The 8351-nt window shown below is 44.3% G+C and overlaps 1 pseudogene; it reads left to right on the top strand.

Moving 5' to 3' along the window:
* Positions 1-2165: 2165 nt before the first annotated feature.
* On the top strand, positions 2166-2283 carry LOC126357094 (5S ribosomal RNA; annotated as a pseudogene).
* Positions 2284-8351: the final 6068 nt, after the last annotated feature.

An 8351-nucleotide genomic window follows, 5' to 3' on the forward strand; every position in this document is an offset into this window, starting at 1 on the left:
TGATGCCGCACCATACGTTTACGCTCCACTGACCAAGCCAGTGTGGAATTTCGGCTTCTCAGTAGAGCATGTTATGGAAATACCCTATGTGGTCAAAAGTATCCGGACTCCCTCAAGAACATACTTTTTTTCATATTAGGTGCATTGTGCTGCCACCTACTGCCAGGTACTCCATATTACCGACCTCAGTAGTCATTAGTCATCGTGAGAGAGCAGAATTGGGTGCTCTGCGGAACTCACGGACTACGAACGTGGTCGGGTGACTGGGTGGCACTTGTGTCATATGTCTGTAAGCGAGATTTCCACACTCCTAAGCATCCCTAGGTCCACTGTTTCCGATGCGAAAGAGACTTGGAAACGTGAAGGGACACATACAGCACAAATATGTTGGGGCAAACCTCGTCTGTTGACTGACGGAGACAGCCGATAGTTGAAGAGGGTCGTAATGTGTAATAGGCAAACATGTATCCACACAGGAATTCCAAACTACGTCTGGATCTACTTTGAGTCCTGAGACAGTTGGGCGGGAGGTGAGAATACTTGCATTTCATGGTTATGTGGCTGCTCATAATGCTTCAAATGGCACTACTACTTAAACCTAACTAACCTAAGGATATCACACACATCCATGCCCGAGGCAGGATTCGAACCTGCGACCGTCGCGGTCGCACGGTTCCAGACATCAGGGCGGTAAATGCCAAACGAAGCCTCGCTTGGTCTAAGGAGCTTAAACATTGGACGATTGAACAGTGGAAAAACGTTGTGCCGGAAGAACAATTCGGGGATGGCGGTTGCATCTTTCAGCACGATCGAACACCTGTTCGTAAAACATGGCCTGTGGCGGAGTGGTTACACGAAAATAACATCCCTGTGATGGTCTGGCCCGCATAGAGCTTTGACGTGAATTCTATACGACATCTTTGGGATGTTTTGGAACGAGCTCTTCGTGCCAGGCCTAACCGACCGACATCGATACTTCTCCTCACTGCTGCACTCCATGATGAATGGGCTGCCATTCTCCGAGAAACCACCCAGCAGCTGACTGAACGTATGCCTGCGAGAGTGGAAGCTGTCATCAAGGCTAAGGGTTTGCCAACACCATAATCCCAGCATTACCGATGAAGGGTGCCACGAACATGTTGGTCATTTCCAGTCAGGTGTACTGACACTTTCGATCACATAGCGTATATATCAGCGTTGTCAGGGCACGTTACTTCATTGGTGAAGGGCACACATTTTGACTATGGTGTATTGTCATGTTCACTTGCTGAAGGGTAAGCTGACAAATTACGAAGTTCGAAATCAGGGTCTTCCAGTGTCTGATATAATGACAGATGATAGGGATGGAAAGTCTTTCGATGGAGGATGTGAATGGCACTTATCTGACTGGTTCTACATAACTTGGCAATATATATCGTACCATCTTGCAGACACATTAGCCTGAACCGCTTCTTAATGTTTCTGTCAGCTGCAGTCTTCTTTCTTGTCCTCTTTTTAACGTTCAAACAGTATGTCCGCACTAGCCTCTTAATAACTCGTACAACCGCCTGGCACGTTGGACATTGGCGATAGAGATAGACAGTCATATACCTCTGTACTCTCTATGGCATTTCTTTTCCATTCACTATATAAACGTGTACATGTCTGCTGGCAACGGATATTGAAGCAGAAATAAGCGTCATACAGTGCAGACAAGTAAACAGGAAAATGTATTGACATTCTCGCACAGAAATGCACGAGAGCTTTTCTTTGCCATATTTTCCGATTACGGCCGACGTGCTCTCGAATTCTAGAACAGTCCTCAAATTTTTATTAGTACAGGTTTCAAAGTCAAGATTGACAAACGCTAGCCCGCATCTCGTGGTTGTGCGGTAGCGTTCACGCTCCCCACGCCCGGGTTCCCGGGTTCGATTCCCGGCGGGGTCAGGGATTTTGTCTGCCTCGTGATGGCTGGGTGTTGTGTCATGTCCTTAGGTTATTTAGGTTTAAGTAGTTCTAAGTTCTAGGGGACTGGTGACCATAGATGTTAAGGCCCATTGTGCTCAGAGCCATTTGACAAACGCTAAATCACTGCAAATACCTTCTTGGCGCTCTTACGTTTGCCGGAAATACCTTTTCGATGTATGTTAAGTTCGCGAAATAAAAGGGGTGTTATGTCTAAAGCAGGCAACGGCCTTGCCGCAGTGGATACCCCGGTTCCCGTCAGATCACCGAAGTTAAGCGCTGTCGGCCGTGGCCGGCACTTGGTTGGTTGACCGTCCGGGCCGCCATGTGCTGTTGCCATTTTTCCGGGTGCACTCAGCCTCCAGATGCCAACTGAGGAGCTACTCCACCGAATAGTAGTGGCTCCAGTCAAAAGAAACCATCATAACGACCGGGAGAGCGGTGTGCTGACCACACGCTCCTGCCATCCGTATTCCCATCTGAGGATGACACTGCGGTCGGATGGTCCCGATGGGCCACTTGTGGCCTGAAGACGGAGTGCCATTTCTTACGTGGCTGACCCTGTGTATTCGAGTAGGAGTGTAACATACTCCTGTAGTTTTCAGTAACAGTGAACGATAAGCTGCATTTATTTTATAATTACGAATCATAATCAACATTAATAAGTTCCGCAGTGCCGGCCGGAATGGCCGAGCGGTTCTAGGCGCTACAGTCTGGAACTGCGCGACTGCTACGGTCACAGGTTTGTATCATGCCTCTGGCAAGTGTGTGTGTATGTGTGTGTGTGTGTGTGTGTGTGTGTGTGTGTGTGTGTGTGGTGTCCTGAGGTTGGGTTTAAGTAGTTCTTAGTTAAAGGGTACTGATGACCTCAGAAGTTAGGTCCCATGGTGCTCAGAGCCATTTGAACCATTTCTTTTTCTTTTTAGTTTCACAGTGTGAAATTATTTCTTAATCGACAACAATGAATCCTTACTCGTAGCTCAATGTAAATGTCAAACAGAACAGCACATCTTGAAACTGTTGTCTCAGTGAGCGCATGTCCTACATTGGTCGCTGAGCTGCGACGGTGGCCACGTTGTGTGCGACGAGTTTCCGACTACAAGTTTCGCACGCACTTCTGTGCTTGTATACCTAAGCAGCGACACGAGCTGTCGTGAGTAAGACATGTTTCCGCCGCAGATGTCGCCGCGACGTCGCCAAGAATGCCACGAGGCGGCGCCAGAGGCGATTGCGGCGGGCGGCGGGGGCGGTAGGAGGTGGCGGCAGGGGCGGTAGGAGGCGGCGGCGGCGGCGGCGGCGGGGACGTCGGAAAGGCCGCTAATGTCGGCTCGCGGCTCTGGTCGGCGCGGGTCGATACCGGCGGCATTCCACCGGCAGCGGCAGCGGCAGCGGCACCGCGCGACGCCGGCCCTTGAAATAGCGAGCGACTCCGGCTGCGTCACGGCGCCAGGCTACATCGATCCGGGACCCCGGACTTCAGCTACCCCTCTGTGTTCTTACGAAATGACAAGGCTGAGCGTGTGCCGTTTCTACAGTGACGTCACCACGGTGCGTTCTAACTTGCCTGAAGAGCCGAGCGCGTTAACACGCCGCTTCCGGGATTCGCGTAGATAGCTTGCACCTGATAGAGGGCTGTTGAGCTGCCCAGCCTGTATATAGTTTTCGGACGGTATTCCACAAGTAACTACGAACGGCGTTTCCATGGCCAGTTTCCGTTTAAGCAGTTTTATTTTGTAACATAATGGAATAATCCCTCTTCAGCCCCAATAGTTCCATGAAGTTCCCGTAGATGGCATTGCTTCAGTATCATTCAAAATGGCAACGAAATTGGAGATGTATTCCAAGCCGAGAATTGCCACTGAGTTCCTTTATAGGCACTTGCAGAATGTCTGTTGAGACATGGGTCGTTGAGCGAGGTGTCTGTCATCATCAGAACATGATAGTGCAAACCTCCCCGATTCCCCGCGTGCCGGTCGGTCGCACTCTCGTGTGACGCCTGCAATGTTGGAACGTGGGGACACTCTCATTCGAAGTGATCTAAGCGTCAAACAGCCCGTTACTCAATTGCACGTCTCTGTTGAAAACGCTGACATATTCGTTCACCAGTTGGGGCACTAAAGGTCTGTGGCCGCTGAACTCCTCGCCACCAACCATAAGACCTCAACGAGCAACGAGGGACCATTTGTGCGGAATTGTTTGCGCTTTACGAGACTGATCCTCAAAGGTTATGAAACTTGGGTTCATCGCTTCATGAAGGAACGGGGAACTTATCCTCAACAAAAATCAAAGTTAGCATAAATTATAGAACGTCGTTGTTCGATTCCTCGTTCGAAAATCAGTCACTTGAAAATAAAACCTTGTTTTTTTATTTTATTTTCTGCCATTTACATGTTAGCTGCCATCTACTGACTAACACCGATCGTGTTTTCACATTTTTAAGTTGTATATGTACAAAAGTGATACTTACTTCGTACGTTAGTGTTTTACTAAATTTACGGCTTTCTATCTTGAAACTCGAAAAGGATTAGGAAATGGATATGATTAAAAGTATACGCTTAAAGTATATGGTTAAAAGTATATAAATGTATATAAAGTATACAATTAGGAACAGAAAGACAGGAAAGAGCTTAGAATTCATCGACCGTCACCATCGGTGATGACCAGAACGGAGTTAGTGCAAAGATATTGAGGCTTTCTCTCCTGTGCTGCCACAACAGTTATCGATAACATTTGGTGCTCAAGCAGAAACAATTAATGTGAACCCAGTTGTTAATGGGCTATCTGATCATGAGGCACAATTCATGAAAATAACACATATATCACCTTACAGGCTTGAAGCAGGTTCATGCAAGGAAGGGAGGCTTATTGTTGCGAACAGGTTACAAAGTTTTAAGAACAAGTAATAGGTCGAGAAGGTTATGCGTTCTGCAGAAATTAATAATGTGGTTCAAATGGCTCAGAGCATTATGCGACTTAACTTCTGAGGTCATCAGTCCCCTAAAACTTAGATCTAATTAAACCTAACTAACTTAAAGACATCACACACATCCATGCCCGAGGCAGGATTTGAACCGGCGAAGGTAGCGGTCGCCCGCTTCCAGACTGTGGCGCCTAGAACTGCACGGCCACTCCGGCCGGCAATAATATGAATAATGAGACTAAAACTATATGGAATGTTGCCAGATGGGAGATGGGGCAGTCTGACAGTGCACAGCATACCAAAGCTATAAAGCGAAATGCTACTGTTGCGAGTGATAACTAACAAGCTGCAAGTATTTTTAACAACCACTTTCTGAATGTAGCTGCAAAAATATGATTAAAGAGTTCAGTTGAAGTTATGTTAAAAATGTAATTCCCAGGACTTTAGGCCTTTAGAAACAGCACCCACATCCCCCACTGAAATTAAAGAAATTATAAATATACTGAAAAACAATAGCTCATGTGGTGTTTATGAAGCCTATAACAGAATTTTGAAGTGTTGCTCGAATTTAATATGTGGAGTCCTTAGTGATGCCTGTAATGTTTCGCTGACACAGGGAATATTTCTACACAGATTGAAATACGCCATTGTCAAACCTCTTCACAAGAAAGGGGACAAGAGTGACTTAATTAATTATAGACCAATCTCACTACTGACTTCATTTTCTAAAATATTCCAAAAATTTATGTATTCAAGCGTAGTCTCCCATTTAGGTGAAAATAATTTACTCAGCAAGTCACAGTTCGGATTCCAGAAGGGTTACTCGACTGAGATGCTATCTACACCTTAACCCATCAAATAGTACAAGCCCTAAATAACAGATTATCTCCAGTTGGTATTTTTTGTGATCTTTCCAAGGCATTTGACTGTGTGTATCATGTTACACTCTTAGAAAAACTCTGGTTTTATAGAACTGAAGGCTACACACACACAGCTGGTTTGAATCATACTCAACGCACAGAAAGGAAAAAGTTGTGCTGAATAGCTGAAATAATGTTGGGAGGATGGTAAATTCTAGTGAATGGTGAGTTATCACAAAGGGAGTCCGACAGGGCTCAATTCTGGGCTCTCGCTGTTCCTTATTCATGTGAATGACCTTTCACTTCACGTTCATCAAGCAGAACTGATACCTTTTGCAGATGACATGAGTGTTGTAATGAATCCTACTCCAGAAAAAAGCCCTCAAGTATGTCTTTCAAAGTGGTTCTCAGAAAATTGACTCTCCCTTAATTTTGTAAAACTCACTATATTCAGTTCTCTGCACCTGTTAGAGTAATTCCGACAATTGATGTAGCATATGAACAGGCCTCAGTTAACACGGTAGATTTCTCCAAATTTTTGAGTGTTCACATTGATGACAACTTGAACTGGAAGAAGCATATTACTGAGCTTCTCAAACAACTAAGTTCAGCTTATTTTGCTCTTCGTATAATCGCTAGTCTTGGTAATAAACAGATCAGCCTTCTAACGTACTTTGCATATTTCCACTCAATAATGTCTTGTGGAATAGTTTTCTGGGGTAACTCACCACTTAGATGTAATGTATTGATTGCACAAAAGAGAGCAGTGAGAATAATTAGTGGTGTTCACCCAAAGACGTCGTGTAGGCAACTACTGAAGGAGTGAGGTATTTTAACAGCACCATCAGACTACATATATTTGCTAATGAAATTCGTTATAAATAATCCATCTCAATTCGCGAAGAACAGTGATATTCATACGAAAAACACTGTTACGCAAAAAGGCGTACATCATTCAGCAACAAAAGTCTTTGATCATTTGCCCAACAACATAAAGAGTCTGCCAGGTAGCAGATCAAGTTTTAAATCAGGCTTAAAATCATTTCTTTTGGACAACTAGTTCTATTCCAGGGTGAGTTTCTATTCAAAACTGGTAAAAAAAATTGTAGTTTTAAATGTAGTTGCATTTGTAGAACTAAAAATTTCACTAATGTTAATATTAGCACTATTCATCTGTGTATGTATATCTTGTAATCTGACTTGTCCCACGTTATATCGATAAAATAATCGTGAAAATGATCTACGGAACATGACATTAGTAAACTAAACTAAACTAAACACGATCTGCTACTGGTCACTATCCGGGGGCGAGAACCTCCGGAATACTTGAAGCTTGTCGCTGCCGATAGCATAATTCTATGTCTAGGTTAGGTTCCATTTATCACATACTCTACACTGCAGGGTATTCTGTTCTTCAGTCCTACGTTTTCTTACGGCTTAATTATACTCTATAATGTATTTATAAGTCTAATTCTAGGTTCTGCGAATGCCTCTGCCCTGTGTGTATGTATGTACAATTTGTGTGCAGTATGTGGAAGTGGTCAGTATTGTTCCATGCCTAGGGTATGGAATTCGTCTGCTTTAGTACCTAGCAGCTGCAGTACATCACCAAGCCAATTTTAGTTCTTTAGTCCTTTAAGTTCGTCCACTTCCACCTGTGCCACTGTCGTCTCATCTGTTATAACGCTTGCTCTCGGCTGTCTCGCTTATGTACTGTCTGTGGAGTCATTGGTCGCTTGTGGCCATTACAGCCCGTACTGTCCCCTGTGCAGGTACTCTTCATGTAGCACTCTAAGACAATCATTACTCGCAGTCATAGTGGTAGGTTTACAACTTCTGGTCTCTAGGTAACAGTGTTATGTCTTCGCTAGTCGTCGTCGCTTCAACCAACACTCACAGTACTTTAGTATGTGTTTTGGGGTGCTTCTCTTTCCATAGGCACAATCTGCCTCTGAAGTTCACATGTAGCAAATGTGTGCAGTATCGCCCGTGGACGGGTAAGAAATGACGCATGCTCTAGTTGGGATTGACAGGTTTAATCCTGCAACGCTCCCTGATGTGGGGAAGCATGCACATACCCTAAGGACCTTTCCACCGTCGCCCTTTCCCTCTGCCAAGAATTCACCCAATAGTTCTTGAGCTTCCTCTAGGTCTCTGTTCTCTCCCCTGATAAATGTCCGTCACTGTGTTCCTTAAGCCCGTTTTTCAGCCGCCATGAAGAAGAATATTTAACTCAATGCCCCTATATCCTAAATTGAGGACAGCAGAATTTTTACTATTAGAACAATTAATACTATTACCCTATATCCGTAGCATAGCCAGAAACAGTGAAAGGTTGTTCTAATAGTGCACGAACCGAATCCAGTTTGAGAAATTACTCCAATTCATGAGAATATTTTTGTTGAAGTTAGTTGGTTAGTGTTTAGTACGCTCTTCTTTTATACTGGTTGTAAGCCCTGTCATTATTTTCACAATAATAAAATATATTTTTATTTTCTTAATGGATGCATATGTCTTTCGCTTAATTTAAATTGTTTTATTAGAAACAGAAACTCATAAACAGTGTCCTGAAAGAAGGACACTGCGACTTACCTACAAAAAATTACGGTCAACGAAATAAAACTCTG

Source organism: Schistocerca gregaria, chromosome 3 (genome assembly GCF_023897955.1).
Source record: "Schistocerca gregaria isolate iqSchGreg1 chromosome 3, iqSchGreg1.2, whole genome shotgun sequence".
Taxonomy (NCBI): domain Eukaryota; kingdom Metazoa; phylum Arthropoda; class Insecta; order Orthoptera; family Acrididae; genus Schistocerca; species Schistocerca gregaria.